This window comes from Lemur catta, chromosome 4 (genome assembly GCF_020740605.2).
Source record: "Lemur catta isolate mLemCat1 chromosome 4, mLemCat1.pri, whole genome shotgun sequence".
Lineage (NCBI taxonomy): Eukaryota > Metazoa > Chordata > Mammalia > Primates > Lemuridae > Lemur > Lemur catta.
In genome coordinates, this window is record NC_059131.1 from 3,895,733 (window position 1) to 3,911,720 (window position 15,988).

Consider the following 15,988-nt stretch of genomic DNA (forward strand, 5'->3'; position numbering starts at 1 on the left):
ACTCATAAGTGGGAGCTAAGTGATGGGTGTGCGTGGTCACACAGAGTGGTATAACAGGCACTGGGGACTCAGAAGGGGGAGTGTGGGAGAGGGTAAGGGATGAAAATCTCCCCCTGGGCACAACGTACACTGTTTGGGCACACACAGGAAACATGGTGGGCTCTGGTCTCCAGCTCTCAATGTCAATGGAAATGTAGAGGTGAGCATCTCCCAGTGCTCAGACCTGGCAAATTTGACAGAACACAACTTCCTAAAAACGCTCAGCTCCATTTTATGAGGAACAGCCCAATGGAGCTTTTCCCACCTCAGAGCCTCAGAACTGAGAGGCACATAAACGTGTGCAGCGACAGGACATAAAGCAACCTGGGCGGGTGGGACCCAGGTAAACCAGAGAACATCCTCACTGAGGTTGTTGACAGAGATACAATTCCAGGAGGGGTTGAGGCTTTTGGACTTCATAGTACGCTCTGTCATATTGACCAAGGTTTACATTCTCCTTGGGGACAGCACCACAACTGATGGCATCACAGTGACCTTGGCCCCGGAGGGAACGAGCCTTTGCTGCCTCCCAGCGAGCAAACGATTCTTCTCTTAAGTGAGACTATTTGGACCTCAAGGGTAGCGAGTGCAATTCAGCAGCTGACAATTTTTGAGCCCTTAAGCCTGTGGCTAGTACCATGCTAAGTGCTTTGCACAGATTTTTTAAAAAATTGTCACGAAAGCTTTGTAAGAGAAGTGGCTGAGGAAACGGAAGCTGAGGGAGTGTGGCTAACATGACTGCACACACAGCCAAATAATGGAGACACCTAGACTGACTTTGGCAGCAAGGTGAGCCCAGCTCAGGGGGAGAAAGCTGTTCCCTCCTCCTTCCTAAGTGCCTGAGACCCAGAGTCCATGTTTCCAGGTTTTGTTTGTTGTTATCATTTTTTTGTTTTAATCTGTGAAGGCTGCTCTTGTCTTGATGATTAGATATTGTGAATATGTGTCTTCTTTAAGGGAAATGGGATATGGCTTTAATCTGCCACCCTGTGATAAGAATAAGTTCTCAGAAATGCAGCCCAGTAAATCCAACAACTGCACAGAGACGTGGCACACAAGAAGCAGCGGGGGAAGACAGGCTGATACAGATCTTCAGGCACACACAAACGGGGAGGGGCAAGGAGGAAGCTGCATTCTTTCATTCTAACACTGCATTCAGTGATGTCTAATGCCAGGTCTACTAATATAATATAATAATATAATAAAAGAGTAACAAAGGTGTTGGGAGCACAACCTAGCCAAAAGGTGAGCTAACCTAGAGCAATCACAGAAATGCTACCAAAGTGTCAGTGCTGCACTGAGGTTTGAAATATTAGAAGAAATTTTCCAGGCTGTCAAGAGGTAGAGAATATGTGTGTGTGTTTGTGTTTATTATTGTTATTGTTGGTGTTGTTGGTGTTGATGGTGGTGTGTGTGGATAAAGAGAGAGAGGGAGAAAGAGAGAAGCTTTTACATACTGTGTGTATTTTAACAAGATTGAATGATCCAAAGCTATGAACAGTTCAAGTTATAGCAGAATAAAAGTTAAATACTTAGAAACAAATAGCAATAAAACAAAACAATCTCAAAAGGGCCTCCAGAATCATACTATAGCCCCTATTCGTAGTCTCACTCTCACTATCCCCAGAACTTTCCATCCTTAGGTGGTGCCCAAGCCCCTGCAGATCCAGGCCCAAGCCCACCTGCCACATTTATCTCCAGTGGACAAACCTGCTGGTGCTGCCAAGCTGGGTGATCTATTGTCAGGAAAGTGTTTTCTGATCTCCCCTTTTGCAGTCTTGCTGGAGCTCACTTCCCCCACCTCATTGTCCCAGATGAGGTTCCCTGGGAAGCAGATCCTGAGATGGAGGATGGTGTCAGGAGATGGTTTTAGGCACGGTGCCTGTACAACAGTGAGGACTCAGAGGAGCCGGGATGCATTTGCAGCACAACTCTGCGGCTGCACGAGCCCTTTGGTCTTGTCTCAGGGTGCGGCAAGCAGGGCAGTAACTCTGCCTGGACCAATTTCTGGAAACAGCTTTGGGGAAGGTGGCTCCCGCTAGCCAGGGATGGTCCTGGGGCATAAGCCTTTCATGTCCAATGTTCCCAGCTCATGGAGTTATGGGTGCCTTGCTTCTGCATGGCATCTGCATAAGGCACTGAAGCATCCACCACACCTAGGAAAATCCCACCAAACCCTGCTCAGTGCGGGGAGAGGGTGTACCAGGTCCTGTTTTCCCCAGAACTCTTTATTTTAAACCTCTAAGAATGAGGCCATCAGAGGCAGCTGCACTAGGAGTGAGCTCTGGGCACCTGAGCTGTCAGGGACGCAGACTCGGATTCGGCACTGTGTTGCCTTTCTGCCCAGCTGATACATGAATTCCTTCAGGTCGCCATTTCTTCCTGGTTCTTGGCTTCCTGCTTTGAATGTGCTCACATTCGAAAAGGGGAAATCTAGGACTGTGTGACTTATGTGGCTGACCTAGGACTGCATTTTGGCTCTCTTAAGAGCCACCAAGTACATATGAATTACTGTCACTCAAAGCCAGTCTATAATGGATGCATAAGTTAGTTCAGACCATGCTGCAGTAGTGAACAAAGTCTAAGATTCCAGCAGCTAAATACATGCAAGTGTCTGTTCTCCCGAGAATTGTCCTACCAAGCAGCAACCCAGAGATCCAGCCTGACTTTGTTTTGTGGTCCCAGGATCTCACTGTGACCGGGATGGGCAAGGTAGAGGGTCATGAAGGTCTTCTCGTTGCTTCAGCCCGGAGGTGAGACTCGGGTCCACAGTCCATGGAACAAAGTGAGTCCCATGCCCTGGTCTGGCTGCAAGAGGGCTGGAAGATCGGAAAACACACGTGGATATTTAGTGAGCATTAAATATCTGCCCACAATGAAGTCTGCCCACTGACGAGTGTAATTTAATCATTTCCTGAGAACTCAGAAAGACTTTAAAATTTTTGCCAAGCCACAAGGGCCACACTGTATTGATTACTGCAAAAAAGCAGTATAAAAAAAGTGAAAAGACCTTTGAATCAGCCAAAAACCTTGAGTAGTGGCACCATTTATGCCACGAGCTAGCAGCGAACTTGGAACTGGCCCAGCCTCTTTAAACCTCAGTGTTTCCATTCATGAAATGAATAGACTAGATGAAACTTTCTCTCTGGTCCTTCTCAGTTCTAGGTATCTATTTAGAATCTATGGCATTTGCATTCATGTCATATAGAAGGACTAATTAGTAGTGAGCCATGGAAGACAAGATTCATTTATTTCATTTAACAAGTATTTATTAAGTGCTTAGAAACTTGTCCTGCCAGTGTTGGGTATGATAACAAATAAGACAGACAATATCTCTATTTTCTAGGAGAATATTAGAAAAAAAATCTTTCCTTTTTTATTACTATGTTAAACTTTTCATCTATTATCTTTTATTTTACCACCTTTGCATAGCACTTTTATTTTTACTGTGACACTTGTTCCCTAAAAGTGTAGTCACACACGGGCCACCTTCCAGGTGCTCGTATCAGTTGGCTAGGCCTGAAACAGAGCACCACCAATGGAGTGGCTTAAACAACAGGAGTTTATGCTCTAGCAGTTCTGGAGGTGCATGAGTCAGGGTTCTCTAGAGACTCAGAACCAACAGGTAGAGATATAGATAGGCGATTTATTGTGGGCATTGGCTCACATGATTATGGAGGCCAAGAAGTCCCATGATCTGCCGTCTGCAAGCTGGAGTCCCAGAAAAGCCAGTGGTGTGATTCAATCTGAGGCCAAAGGCCTGAGAACTTGCCCGTGGGGGTGAGGATGGGGAGCACATGATGGTGTCAGTCCTGAGGTCCAAAGGAGCTCTGATGTCTGAGGGTAGGAGAAGATGGGTGTCCTGGCTCAGACAGAGAAAGCAATTCACCCTCCCTCTGTCTTTTTGTTCTATCTGGGCCCTCAGTGGATTGGATGATGCCACCCACACTGCTGAGGGCAGGTCTTCTTTGCACAGTCTACTGATTCAAGTGCTAATCTCTTCCAGAAACACTCTGAGAGATACACACAGAAATAATGTTTTGCCAGCTATCTGGGCATCCCTTGACTCAGTCAAGTTCACACACAAAATTAACCATCACAGGAGACTCAAAGTCTGAAATCCAGGTGTTGGCAGGATTGATTCCTTCTTAGGGCTGTGAGGGACAATCTGTTCCAGGGCTCCCCCCGAGCTTCCGGTGGTTTGCTGGCGATCTTTGGTGTTTCTTGGCTTGCAGAAGCATCACCCAATCTGTGATTTCAACTTCACCTGGCGTGTTCTGTGTGTGTGTCCGCGTCCAAATTTCCCCTTTTCCTTAGGACACCAGTCATACTGGATTAGAACCCACTCTAGTATGACCTCATCGTAACTAACCACATCTGCAATCAGCCTGTTTCCAAGTAAGGTCACATTCTGGGGTACTGGTGGTTAAGACTTTAACATATTAATTTTGGGGGGACACAAGTCATCCATAACAGTGCTGTCCTTAAATAACTGGAAGGATGAATTTCTTTCTTCACTTTCGTTTTCTTTACTGAAGTTTTTGTTTGAAGCTGCTTGAAGACAATGTCTCCACATCCTGTCTTATGATGTGGATGCTACACCCACTGGAGATAATTTGAGGTGTCAAGGTTAGGAAAGAAAGAGGGGGGGTCATCGGTGGGAGAGAGGTAGGAGTGTGGATAAGGGAAGCTTTCCCAGGAAGACCCTGAGAGTCGCAGGTGCTTTCCCCCTTTCCTTGGCATTGCCCTGGGGACACCCTGTGGCACACCTGGGGAGCTGTGCACCTGGCAGGGAGGATGAGACGGCATCATGTCCGGCAGCCACAGGTGGGCTGAGGATGAGAGGCTACAGTCCACCTTCCCTGGGCCAGGATACCCCCCAGATTCCTGTGTGTCCCTGAGGAGAGAGCGGCAGAATGAGAACTGACATTTCATTTCTTGCTACTATCTATAAATAAGAAATTGAATTTAAGTTACTTTTAAAAATTAAAGAAATATCAATTTTCTGTATTTACAGAACATGAGATTACAAATTCACACAAACTCCATTTTTTTTTTTTTTTTTAATTTAAGGCATCAGTTTTGAAGAGCAACTTCAGAAAGGTTTCTGCTTGTCCAGCCTTGGTCCATGCACCGGGGCACTGATTCTCCAGCCTTCTTCCCAGCGGCAGAGCTGTGCGGGCAGCAGGGAATCATAACAGCGCCTGAGGGGCGAGTCACACTGCCCCAGGCACAAAAGCTTAGCAGCAACGGGTTTCTCTAACAAGGGGCTTCACACGACAGCTCTCTAGGGAGGATGGGTCAGTCATGACCTGAGCTGAAAACTGACCATGATGGGTGGAGACGACCTCAAGAGCCCCAGGCAGCGTGCTGTTGGAGAGAACCGGGACATTCGCTCAGAGGCACCGCTTAGAGCAGATGGTTTCACTCATGATTTATTGAGCACTTATTATGCTCAAGGCCCTAGGAGGAAATACGTAGAAAAATGACTACATGGCTGTTCGGCAGAATTTTAAGATTTATGAATCAGAGAATGGATACCCCACGCTGAGAAGCGTGCAGACGCCGTAATCAGCATAGACACGAACTAAACACTGTGCGAGTCCAGAGATCAGGGATCTGGGGAGGGGAAAGCCACGGTGGACGGGGAGGTCTTCATACTGAAAACTGCATCTCAGGTGCCTGCTGCAAACTGTACTTTCAGTGCTGCTGCGCTATCTCCCAATCTCCCCAACAGCAGTCGCATTGACAAGGACGCCAGAGCCCAGAGCGTGGGAGTGAAGTCACACATGTCACCACGTGAGCACTTACAAGTCTCAGCTGGGCCAGGGCTGGTTTGGCACCTCAGCCCTCTTCTTCCGGCCCCAGTTGCTCCGTGGGGCCCCTAACTTGATTGCTATGCTCTTGTGTGTGACAGGAACGCCGGCATCTCAACACGGGCCACCTTGCCATGGAGTACACGGCGTGATTTCCATCCCTGTGCATTCATGTCCTCGTCATTCACAAGTAGCGCTCACTACTCACTTCCCTGGGACCCCCCACAGGACACAGGGGTGTGACTGTGTCTTCCATGAAGCGCAGGACTGTTTGCGTCTTCCAGTGAGAGGCTGGAGTGACAAAGTGCTGCTGTTAAGATCCTTCCCATTGTGCATTTTTCTTGAGTAATGACATTTCTACAAAGCATCTGACTGAAACTGAGGCTTCAGAAGGAAAGTGCTTGTTCATATCTTTGAAGAGGGGAAATATTTACCAGAATAACTTCTCCATGCAGATGAGACAGATTTCTTTTCTTTTCTTTTTTTTTTTAGATGTGTGCGTAGCAGAGGGATGCAAATTACTCCAAGCTTCAAGTTAGTCAACAATCTTCTGGTTTAATTCTTTGGAGAAATGAGACAAATTGTAGTTTAGGACTATGCAGTCATAGTTTGGCAGTTATGTTATGTGACTTATTCAATCCGCCCTTAGAGCTCTATGAGTGACATACACACTATTACCACTTGCTTTTTCTGGATAAGAAAATCGAAGCACAGAGGTGTTGAGGTCACCTGGCTAGTAGGTGGTAGAGCTGGAATTCAGACCAGGCAGTGTGGAGGGCATGATACCACGGCAGGAAGATATTCTAGTGGGTTTTCCCTCTAATTCTGGAGAAAATAGGGTCTATGCATTGAAGAAGGTATGTAATACACACCTATAGCTTTTGTTCATATAGACATGTAATTTAACACTTTTATAACTTCTAGCCACTGTGGCAAGAAGATACAGAAATTCTACTTTCAAAGATAGATCTTAGATTCTAACAAGCTAGAAACCTTATGAAAAAGAAAGGAATTGCTCTGCCTCGATTCAAGAATTACTCCCCAGCCTGCCCTCTCTTCCGCAGCCATCAAACCCACCAGGTAGTAGGATGAAAAGGCGTTTCTTGTTAGGGTTGGCACAAGGCGGCTCTCAGCCTTCACAAGGCAGAACATCAAAGCGATGTCCCTAGAAGCCAAAAGGCTCCTTCCTCGTTCGGTCCGTGGCAGAGTGGGGACTCGAACCCGCTGGCCCCGCGCCCAGCTCTATGCTCGTTCCACCCCGGTTTAGAAGGTTGGGGGGGTCACCCATTTGCTTCCCGGCAAGCTGACAGTTGTCCCCGCGGTGTTGGAGTCGGGCGGCTACCTTCCCGCGGTCGCTAAAACAGGAACGGCCCTTCCGTCCCGCGCCGGCGGCGTCCCCGTCCTCGGGGCGGGGCGCGGGCGGGGCGGGCGCTCTCCGAGGCCGCGGCGGGCGCCAGGCGGCGCTGTGCGCGGGCGGGGCCGGCCGAGCCTCCCGCGCCGGAGCCTCCGTGCGCGCTCCCGGGCCGCGCTCCCGGGCCGAGGGCGGGACGGCGCAGAGGCGGCTGCCGCGCGGGCCGGGCGGGGAGCGCGGGCGGCGGGCGGCGGGCGGCGGGCACCGGCACCCCGCGGCCGGCACCGGGCGGAGCCGTCGGAGCCGCGCGCCGCGGCCGAGCGGGAGCCCCGGCCGCGCGGGCCCAGGTAGGTGACGCGCGCGTCCCCTTTGTGTTGGCATCGCCGCAGCCGGCCGCGGCGCCGGGAGGGCGGGAGGGGACTCCGCGCAGCCGGCCTCGGGTCCGCGGCCGGGTCCTGGCCCGCGCGTGGGGCGCGGCCGGGGGCGTCCTGGGGTGGGGACCCGCCGGCCGCACCGAGCACGCCCGCCCTGCCCCTGCCGCCGCTGCTGCCCGCGGTGGCCCGCTCGGGACGGCGCCCGCGTGCCCGGCGCCCTGGCCACCTTCGTACCTTGCGTGCCCCGCGCCCGCCTCCAGCCCCGCGGGCGCTCCGGGCCAGTCCCGCGGGCGACTTGGGGCGCGGGGGCCCTCTGTCGGGGGACCCGCCCGCAGGCCGGGGCCGGGGCGCGGGCCGAGAGGAGGTCTTGGAAAGAAAGAAGGTGCCTGGGGCTGCGAGTCCGCGGGGAGGTCAGAGCTGGCCGGAGCCGGGGGCGCCGTGTCCTCCGCCTCGCACATCCCCGCGCGGTGACCGCGGCCGCTGCCCCGCCTGCGCCGCCGGGAGGGAGAATGCCCCTGCGGAGGGCGCATCCTGCCCCTCTCGGGGAAGTTCCCGCAGGTCCCACCCCTCCAGCCCCCCAGCAGTCGCTCCCCAGCTCCCCTGCACCAGCCTTGGCTCCCAGCTATTTGGTCGCCTGTGCAAGCCTGGGGACTTCCTGGTCTTGGGGAAAAGGGGTGACTTCTTTTACCCTAGTGATCTTCAAGGGCGGGTCTTGGGATGGTCGCTCCGAAGTTCGCTCTCTGTCTTTTTCTAGTGAATTATAAAAGAATATCCATTGAACAAATATCCTGTCCTTGCCTTGTACGAGGTCAAAGGCTGAGTAACAAGGAAGAGTTAGACCCCGGGGAACCATCCCCAGTGGGTTCCTGCTGCCTTGCGGTGGGGGAGAGGAGTCTGGCCCTAGGGTGGCTGGAGGGTGACTGGACATCTGGCATTTGGGAAGAAAGCACTTTCCGGGAGTGGGGCCTGGGGGATGGAATAAGGACTTGTCCCAGTGGCCCGGGCTGGGGTGAGAGTTTAGCCCTGAAGATAATCTGTGTTTGTGAAGGAAAGGCCAGGGGAAAGTGAGGTGGGGGAGATGCCTGTGGAGGCGGAGGTGGGGGGAGGGGGACACGGGAGGGAGGGAGAGGGGACAGGAGAGCGTGGGGTGGCTTTGTGATGGAGGCAGAGTCTGAGTCAAAGCCTCCAGATGGGGCGGGAAGGGTCCTTGTCCTGAAGGCGCTGCCCCGGCACAGGAGTGGGGAGGGACGAGGTGTGTGCCCTGGACTTCCCTTCGGAATTCGCCCCAGTGGCTGCGAAGGAGACCAGGGACTTGTTTGTATTCTCCTCTCCAGCACTGAGATTAGGGACATGGTATTTTGCACTTTTTTGGGGCCTTTTATGTTTTTGTTTTTATTAATTTTTAAAGAGTGCAAAGGAAGTATGACTAGAGAGGTCATGGGGATAAATCATGAAATCTTTGAATTCCAGGTGTAGACTTTGGGCTTGACCCTGTGTCATTGGGAGCCACCGATGGTTTTGGAGGAGGAGATGAGTGATCCGAGTCCTGCGTCAGAGTGATTGATTGCTGCGGTGTTGAGGGAAGGGGAAGCCATGGCACGGGGTGAGGGCTCCACCTGTGTCACTTAGCAGAGAGTTGTGCGTGGATACAGGACCTCATGAGAAAGTGGGTGCAAATAACCCAATTTTAATAGAATGAAAAATGTCCAGACCACACACAATTTGAGTTTTGCAGTTTGTGTTTACAGAGGCCGGGATTCTAGGTCTGTACCTCTGGAAGGGGAACTAATGAAGGGCAAACTCCAGTGCCTGATTCGGGCACCCACAGGCGATGCAATGAGGGTTTTGAAAACTGGAAGAGCACCGTCAAATATGTATTATATAAACAGGTTCCAGTGCCCTGCTTCGCGAGTTCGTCATCCGTGTATCCAGACTGTTACTCAGTACAGTACTTCTCTCCGGGATCTGTGGTTTGGGACTTTGCGAGGACCTCACACACTGCTCAGCGGAAGCTGCTGAGGCTCGGAGGGGAGGCGAACGTGCCGCTCAGCCCGTCCGTGGCAGCACAGAGGCTCCGGCCACGTTGCCTGGCGCCGAGAAGGCTGTTTTTTCCACAGTGGTTCATCATTCGGCACCACTGCCCTCTTTTGTTCAAATTTCTCCTCCCTCCTGGGAGCCTTTCCCTCTGCTGGAGGAGACCGGGAAGGAAGCCTGCCCGTGCAGCCTGCGAATCGCAGAACCAGGTGGGTCAGCACAGATCTGCCGGCTCCACCCCTCCTGGTGACCCTGAGGACCCAGTAGCTTGGAGAGGAGGGTGAGCTAACCCAGGCCACGCAGAGGGCTCTCCTCTGTGTCCTCTCCGTCTGTGTCCCTTCTCCCACCCTGCACGTGAAACAGAGGCTGGAGCTGCGGTGGTGCCCCCAGGAGCTGGGTGGTCTGGAGCACTCACGCTCTTCCAGGGCAAGGAGCAAGAAGCCCCCCACTTCCTGGGGTGTGGGCGCTCAGTGGCACCGAGGAGGCTGGGAATGGAATGGAATAGGATGGTTCATAGGAAGATGGGCTCTCCACATCACCCTGGGGAGTTTTCTACCTTTGAGACCCAAGACCAAAGTTGAAGGTGCCTTTCTTTCCTTTAAGTCTAGAGAAGTCATTTGAGGTCATCATTCCTGGGACCAGGCTCCTTTCTCCTTTGTTTCTTCACCGCTGATACACATGAATACCTTTTCTTGATTAGATGGAGAAATTAAACTGAAGCTACTGTAACATACCTGCTGGGTGGCAGGGCTGCAGGACAGAGCATGTACAACTTCCTGACCCAGCTATTCGACCTTGGGCTAATGTCTTAACCTCCTAGGATGGTCCAGTTCCCTCAAGATAAAATTGAGGTGGGGCCTAAATGTTTTCCAAGATCCAGAAATAAAAACGTACGGCTTAAATGGTATTTTCTGGGAGAATCAGTATTGCAGGACTACTCGCCAAATGCAACCATTTGTAAGGATTATTTGTGAGAAAAAATATATATCTTAATTTGAGAAGAGAGTGGCTTTTCTCAAAGATGGGGCATGTTGAGAAATGAGGGTGGTTCATTGCTGATAAGAGTCTCCATCTTCCTTTATGCCCTGAATATTCTAAAACCTGAATTGGAACGTGCTTCCTGGCTGCTCTGCAGGACTGGCACCAGGGCTTTCTCCAGGGAGCAGGCTTGCGAGCTGGATGCAGTGTTTCATAGAAAACTGGCACTAAGATGTGTGTCAGCCAGTATTTTATTGACTCCTTTGTGTTTGGCCCTGGAGATAGAGGAGATAGTAGTTAATATTCATTAAGCATTTGCCCGATCTTCAGGGCTTTGGCTGGATAATGGATGCAGTTCTCACAGCTCCATAGGCCAGGTGTATGTGACAGTCCCCAGCTGATGGAGAAGGAGTGTGAAGCAGAGAGCAGTGATGTCCAAGGTCCACGCCTGGTAAACGTTGAAGCCTGGCTTTGAACCCAGAAGCCTGTGGAGACTGATGGATTCCATGACCTTGATGAGGCTACGGTCTGGGGGGCAGCATGCCAAGATGTAAACAGATTGTTTTAACAGTGGGTTGGGCGATGGTGGAGGCGTCCATGGGGCAGAGGGACCCATGGGAGGGCACCTCATTCAGCCCAGGGAGGTGGGGTAAGGGGTTTGTTGGGGTGGATGATGCTGGGCTGGCCCTTGAAGAGTGAGTCAGAGTTAGCCAGGCAAATTAGAGGGTCAAGGGCACATTGGGGCCTCGGGTGGACCCAGAGATCTTAGAGCCAGCACAGTGGCACTGAGCTCCCCTGGGCTGCTTTGCACTAGGGTGTTGGGTGGGGGTGTGTGGGGGAGGGGATTGGTTGGGTTTGAGATCTGTTTAAACTAAGATTCCCAGGTGTAACATAGTTGCTTTCATTACTAGTGTCTTCTGCAAGCCCCTGTCAGTACATTTTCATTTTCGTTGTTTCATTTTGGTGGAGGAGAGAGAGTTCAGGGAAAGATAAGGGAACCACCTGTAGCAACCATTGTTTTCACACTTCAGCTACATTATTCTGCTGTCTTCAGTGACCTGCAGCAGCCTGGAGCCTGTGGGCTAGAAGTCAGCCCAGGCGCAGGCTTTGGTGACTTCTGCCCAAACAGCTCTGCAGGCAGAGACCCGTTGGAGCAAGAGAGGAGGATTCCAGGTCTTCAGTGGCTGTTGACAGTCTTGCAGTGAGGGAGTTGGCTGGACGGGGTTGTGTCTGTGCTAGGAGTATGCACAGCTTTACAGCATTGTGTTCCCTGGAACAGTTTTTAGGCTGCCAAAGAGCCACGTTTCAAGCAATCCTTTGGACCAGGGCGCATTTGGTGTTGGGTGGGTGGCATATTAAGGTCCTCTGGAGGGAGAGGAGCTGTGCAGAACACATCAAACTAGAGTGTCTCTCAGACGTCCGCTGAACTCCCGCTAGCCGTGCAGACAGCTGGGGCCCTTCCGTCGGGCACCTCGGAATCCAGCAAGTGTTCCTGCCCAGTGGCCTGCTGGGCTGCAGGAATCCTCCCTCTCCCTCACCCTCCACCACCACGTGGTCTGCAGGCTCCCTGCGTTCCAGGGCAGACCCTCGGGTGTCTGCACCACTTCCTGGTGCCCCCGTTCGGCTTGTGGGTGGCGGGGAGGATTCCCCTTCACAGAAACACGCAGATCTCTGTGTTGGGGGGGCTCTTTTTCCTCAGGTTCAAACATTAACTTAAATAGATGTGTGCTGAGCTGGCATCAGTGCGAGTATTCTTTAACTTGCTTGGGCTGCCGTGTTGGTTCCGCTGGCGTCTCTAGCGCTTCCCCGCTCAGGCACCTCCTGCACCTCCCAGTGCTGTAGTAACCTGCCTGCCCCTGGCTTGAGCGTTCAAGGCTCCTCCTCACCTGCCTCCAGCCCGTCTTTCCAGGGCTCATCGCTAAACGGCCACCGACTTACGCCCTGGGACACTCTTCCAGCCTCTGCACATGCCACATTCCTAACGATCCCTGAAGGCTCAGCACAAGTGTTGCCTTTTTCTTTGAGCTCTGCGATCGCTGATGTGGGTGACAGCAGAGATCTGCACATCTGGTACTGGTACTTTGCAGATGAGAAAGTGGAGCCACAGAGCATACAGGGGACAGAGTTAAAGACCCAGGGCCCAGGCCAGTCCATCATGCCCAGGCTCGTGAGTTCTCTTTCTTCTCTTTTCGGGCAGAAGTATTTTTCTCTGCCAGGTGCTTCCATAGCAACTTTTTTTCAGAACCTGTAATTGCATTTAAATCTCTGTAACCTAATTTTAGTGATTTATGTAACCGTCTTAGTTCCTCTATTAAATTATAATAAGCTTTACAAAGGTAGGAACTTACACATTTTTGCATTCCCTCGGTGAGTATCATGCTCTTTCTGAATGAATTTTTGTTAAGTGATAGAATACTAGACAGAGAAACCCGGTTCAAGAGGGAAACTGGGAGCAGACCACGAGTGAGGAACTTTAAATTCTGTCCTGCAGCGTGATCTGAGCGAGTCAGAGACACAGGTTCTCTCTGGGGAAGGCCAGGTCACAGAACAGCGCGCTGGGGTGAGAAGTCAGGTGGGGACATTAGCCTGGGTTCCAGAGTGAGGCCGGTAGAGTGAAGCCGGGCAGCCTGGAATGCGGACAGGGAGCCACTGAGAATCCCGGCTGTGTAGACAACAGGTAAGCGAGTTCCAGCCTGTGATGGACTCGCTGCTGGGGGGCCGTGGGCTGAGGCACTTTGCGATGCACATGCTGCGGGGGATGCACCCCTTGCCCTGTGGGGTCTGCGGTCCTGCAGTGGAGACGCGTGGGGAGGGGCAGTGAGAACCCACGTCGGGGGAGGCCTGGTGAGGAAATGGCCGTGGCAGTGGGGTGGGCATGGGCAGACTTTGCGGAGGTGGCGCGTGGAGAAGAGGGCACAGGGAGCTGGTGCAGAAGGGGCACAGATTCCGGCTGAGCAGCGTTTGCTCAGAGGGTGTTGGGGAGACCGGGCTGGCGGAGGAACCCCCAGGAGCAGCAGAGGAAGGGGGGCTCCATCACCCTTGCTAGCGGGGGTCTTTCTAATGAAGGACTGGGAGGCTTTTGCTGAAGAAATGGCCAGACTTCCTGGAAAGAGTGTTTTCCAGGTAAAGGCAGGAGGGCCAGGCACTCTTACGGCTCTTCTCGTGTGGGAGTTGGGGACGTGCCCCTGCTGCGCGAGCTGTGACGTGTGCGAGGGATGGTCTGCAGCGTTCAGGGTGCTCTGCCTCTGCGCAGGCCGCACGCGTATGTCCTCCTTCGGCCCGTGGTGCCAGTTGTGCACTCACAGGGAACCTTTGCCTTGGGAAGTTTGTAACTTGCAGAGACCCCGGGGCCTGGCTCTTGGTATGTGATGAAGAACGCCAAGAAGCAGCTGGTCCCATGGGTTAGTTTTTCTGACAGCCCCGATTGCAGGTTGCCACATGGTACCTCTTGATAGCACGTGCACTGGAGCGCTGCAGTCTAGGGCAAAGGGAGAGAAGGAGCTTCCAGAGGACTTTCAGAGTTGGTGCCTCAGGATCTGAAATTTGTTGGCTAACGATTATGTATTTCGCCCTAATCCTTGGCAGGAGTAAGACAAACATAGTCCCTAGTGCAGATGGGACAGGGTTGGCTCTCTGCTCAGAGATCACAGGTCCTTTTTGCTCCTTTATGTCTCAACGAAGCGCTGGCTTTGCTTCCTTGGGCTGGTCGAGGGAGGCTGGCAGAGTGGAGGATGGAGCCAGATGTAGTGTGAAAAAGAAAAGAAAAAAGATCTCTTTGTTTCTTCCCTTTTGCGACCCTGAGGAACTGCCTGTGTGTCCGTGTCTGTTCTCCCTCTGCACCCAGAACCTCTCCTGGCCATCCCGTTCCTTCCCTCTTGGCATTATGCGTAGGGGCAAAAGTGGCCACATAGGAGAGTAGGATGTCCTACCTATCCAAGGACAAAAGCAGGCAGGAAACCAGAGTCTGACGTGAGCAAATCGTAGGGAAAGGGCAGGTACAAGGTCTGGAATCCAGGTAGAAGCACCTCTCCCCAGTCTGCCTCTGTCTTCATGTGACCGTCGTGCCTCTGTGTCTCTGCGCTGGGTCCCTTCTCTTCTCGTAAGGTCACTGGTCATCCTGGATTAAGGCCCCCCCTTGTTTATCTCATCTTCACTTGATTGCCTCTGCAAAGACCACAGTCACAGGTACTGGGGGATAGGGGTTCTCGGCCAGCAACAGAACACTTACTAACAAGGACTTGAACAGGTTTCTGTGTCCTGGACAACAAGGTGCTGATGGTAGGTGGTCGCCAGCACGGGTGCAGCTGTCCTGGGATGTCACCGAGGGCCCAGGTTCTCCTCTTCCCGCTCTGCCATCCTGTGGCCTGTTATCCTGTGTCCTCACACTGATTGTCCCTGGTCACGGTGACCACGGCTACGGCTGCAGGCTTATGTCTGTGTTTAAGGTAGTGGGGTGGGGGTGGCGTCAGCTGCATTTGGTCCTTTTTACCAGGAAGAAACAAGCTTTTCCAGAGGTCCCAGTGGCGGGAGCCGGGCTGCACGGCAGCTCCAGGAGTCAGAGAAGGTGGGAAGGGGAGAGGCTGCCGAGCAGGGAGGAGGTCTCTGAGGAGCAGACAAGATAAAACTCGTAAAAAAAGAATTGCCTTGTGCAGTGCTTGGCTGTGCTAAGCTTTGATAAACTGTCTTTCCCTCCAGGAACCTGTATGTGCGAGGTCCAGATCAACGCACATGTGGCCCAAACGTGGCTGGTGTCGTGCTAAGCACGCCTGTGCCTTCTGTACACGGGCACGGCGCGGGGAGCACCGGGGGCAGGAAGTGGTGGTCCTGCCCCGTTCACCCCTGCACCCCTGGCACCTGGCACAGCCCTTCACCGCGTAGGTGCTCAGTAAATATTTGTTGAACTGAATCTACATCTTCTCCCTTCAAAGGCATTCAAGCCCAGAAACATCCATGTTCGTTCATTATAGTATTCATGAATCTCCTACTATTCATTTGCGTTGTTATTAGTGTTACTTATTTACTTTTGTGCACTTTTATCCACTTATCTGGCAAAATCTCCTTGGTCCTGGGATTCACAGACACACTGAGGATGGTTTGGTGAGGTGAGGACGTGTGGGGGCGGGGATGGGGCGGACGAGGCCTTCCCGGGACAAGGTAGGGGATGAAGGTCGGTACGGCGTTCTGTGGTCAGCAGGACAGGGGGTCATCTCTTAACCTTTTGGAATTTTATCAATTCCAGTTCCACTGTGGTAAAAACAGCCAGTCGGAGCTCACATGAAGGCCTTTTCATCTTATGACATTCCTGCCCTTCATTTTTCCTGTTTGAGAAACAGCTCGACATTGAAGGTGCAGGGTTTTTCATAGGCTGAGTAAATATTTGTGGAGCCCCCACTGTA

At 52.4% G+C, this 15,988-nt stretch overlaps 1 protein-coding gene across 1 annotated transcript in view; it reads left to right on the forward strand.

The window, feature by feature from the left end:
* Window positions 1-7,501: 7,501 nt before the first annotated feature.
* Window positions 7,502-15,988, forward strand: part of RNF144A (ring finger protein 144A) — a 109,754-nt gene continuing 101,267 nt past the window's right edge. The window contains exon 1 of the mRNA XM_045548987.1: window positions 7,502-7,553. The gene's annotated coding sequence lies outside the window, so the exon portion shown is untranslated. The remainder of the gene's footprint in view (window positions 7,554-15,988) is intronic.